Here is a 2,929-nt window from a genome sequence, read left to right on the forward strand (position 1 = left end):
TAACTTGCCATTTCTTTTTCTTTTTAAATATTTCCATGATTTAATTCTTAGTTCATAATTTTCTTTTTATCCAATAACTTCGAGTTTCTGTTAATTGAAAGAACATTGGCAGAGTATACATTTTTTCTACTTTTAGAATGCAAAATAATTCCACTTCTAAGCAACGAAGAATTAGTCGCTTTATGATTAATGAGTGAATCACACTGAATTTTTGCTATACAGGGGTTTATAAAAGTTTGGAAACGGTCAAGTATCTCGAAAAAAATATAGATTGGGTAGCAAAACCGAAATTAAACACATTCAATAATTTTAAAATCTATCCAATGATACTCGATCATTCACTTTAAAGCAGGGGGGCAATTTCGAAATTTTAGATATGAACCCCTATTTTTTATTGTAGATTTGGATTCTTCAGAGAAAAAAAACATATTAGAGTTGTAGGTTTATGCCTTTTGCTTCACAGATGATGCTGTAACAGAGAAAATGAACTGTTACAAGCTGTTTAGTGGTGATAACTAAAAACCTATATAGAAGGAAAATATAAGTAAAAAATCTAAAAATAATTTAGCATTTTTTAAAAAAAATAAAATTTTAACACGCTTTTTTTTTTATTTTCTTATGATGGGTCTTGAAATTAGCCATTTTGAACAGCTTGCATCCTGTTTAATATTAATCGGTTACAGCGCTGTGGAGCAAAATGCATACATCAACAACTCAAATAAGGTTACTTATTCCTCGAAAATCTCAATAAACACTAAAAAATAGGGATTCATATTTAAGATTTCAAAATTGCCTACAAAATATGGGAGTGTGAGATCAAGTTTAGAATTATTGGATAGCTTTTTAAAAAAATAATAAGTGACTATTTTCCCTTTTTCGATCCAATGTATATTACTCATTATATCATTTAGATATTTGATCATTTCTTAACTTCTTTTACACTCATATAATCCTTCATTTTATCTTTGCTTGTAGACTCGCCAGCAAAAAAAAAATAAATTGCAACAAATTATTTTTAAAACGTGAATACGAAGGACATGATTTTTGAATCACGTAAATATGAATTGTGATGGATGATTTCATATATATCTTGAATACAAATCACAATGTATACGAAATATGGTCACAGTTAGGATGCTTGATGTGTTCGATTCCAAATTTTGAAAAGAAGAAATATTTTTGAGAAAACTAAGATTTTTTAAAAAGATAAAAAAAAAACTGTTTGCAGTTATGGATAAAAAAAGAAGTTAACAAATCGTCTAAATACAGAAGATAAGGAGATAGTATCAAAATATAGGAGTTTCTCTCTAAAAACAGTATTACTGGTATATATGAAGTTCTTTGGAAGGAGCTTTTTCTCTCTTTAAAGGCACAAAAAACAGTGATAATTGTCACTAACAAAGGAAGTAGACCATTGTCATTATTGGCGCATTTTGTTAACAATCTTGTTTCATTGTAACAAGCTAAATTTATATTATTTTTCTAAACTCAGAATTATTCTTCAATATCTACATTCTATTACATAATATTTACTTTTTCGGTTAACAAGAAAAATTTGAACAATCATAAACATTTCAGGACATTTATCAAAAATTTTAAAAATTAAAGATTTCTTCCTGTCCAAAATTCAACCCCATTTGCAGACTGATGTTTAAAAAATAAGACACGCTATCGTTGTGATTAACTTTGTTCAAAAATAAAAATCCACTGAAAATCTCACCAATTCTCTACTTCCCCCCCTCTTTTTTGTGAGCCTTTCAACTTATCAGTCCCAATTTATTTTATTCTATCCGTCGCTGAACAGCTGACCCAATTTTTTTGGTTTACGATTACTAATGTTCAACTCCGTAGCCTTGTAATTTGGAACCAATCCAGAAGACAAGGAAACTCCTGGATCAGTACCCCAAAGGTATTGATTTGTTATGGGAACATGGAGGACTTGCAACTCGACAGATTTAATGTGCATCAGTCGCAATGTGCTACACGGGGAGGCTTCAGTCGGCAGGGATCGAACCCATGAACTCTTGGGCATGGGCACAGTGACAATTGACATCATCATAAAGTTCAACCAGGCAAAAAGCCAAAGTAAATTAGTCGTTAACAGTTACAATATCTGAATTCTGAAGTTGGTGCGTTCAGCTTATTTTGTTTTATAAGGGAAAATTAGCAATAAAAGAAAAAAAAATCCTTTTCTATTGTATTCCCATACACTAATACAAGAATTGCACTTAAATCACTTTAATAATGAATGGGTCCCTGCATTACAAATACCTTGTTTTAATTGAATATTCAGGTTTGCCACTCAAACCTGGAGAAAAAAAATTCTCTGTTTTCTCTGTACATATTCAGGGGTCTGTCCAGGCCAAATTTACTACCGTTTAATGGTACCTTCACAGATTTTAGGAAAAATGGCAGTTTCACCAAATGCTTTTTCTTAAAATTTTATTTTTGTATTCCGTAGAAAACGATAAATCCATATTTTTGTGTTGATTTTTTTATATAATTTTTAATTTTCACAAAATAGGTACCTCTCAGAAAAACCTAGACAGACCTCTGATATTATACATGATATATTAAGATGAACAAAACAATTACTGTGCTCTTGCGAGAGTTATATTAGGCTAACTGTATTTATAAGTTTTAATTGTTAGAAAAACTTAAGAGAAGAGAAAGAAACAGCTGAATATACTTAAATAATGCTTTAGTAAATGGAATAGTTTAGTATAGCTAAATATCCTAATGTTTGTGAAAAAATAATGCCGAAGTTGCATCTAAAATATTTTTAAATATATAGAAATTCAATAAAAGTGTAAGCAAATTGGAGAAGAAAAAAATAATAAAACTTGTTTCGAAAACAATAAGAAAGCCTTGTCTTAAATTTAATATTAGTAATGTTGATGTAACTAGCAAACAGGAAAATGACAAAATG

Source organism: Parasteatoda tepidariorum, chromosome 5 (assembly GCF_982258835.1).
Source record: "Parasteatoda tepidariorum strain Cologne lab strain chromosome 5, Ptep-v5.0, whole genome shotgun sequence".
Lineage (NCBI taxonomy): Eukaryota > Metazoa > Arthropoda > Arachnida > Araneae > Theridiidae > Parasteatoda > Parasteatoda tepidariorum.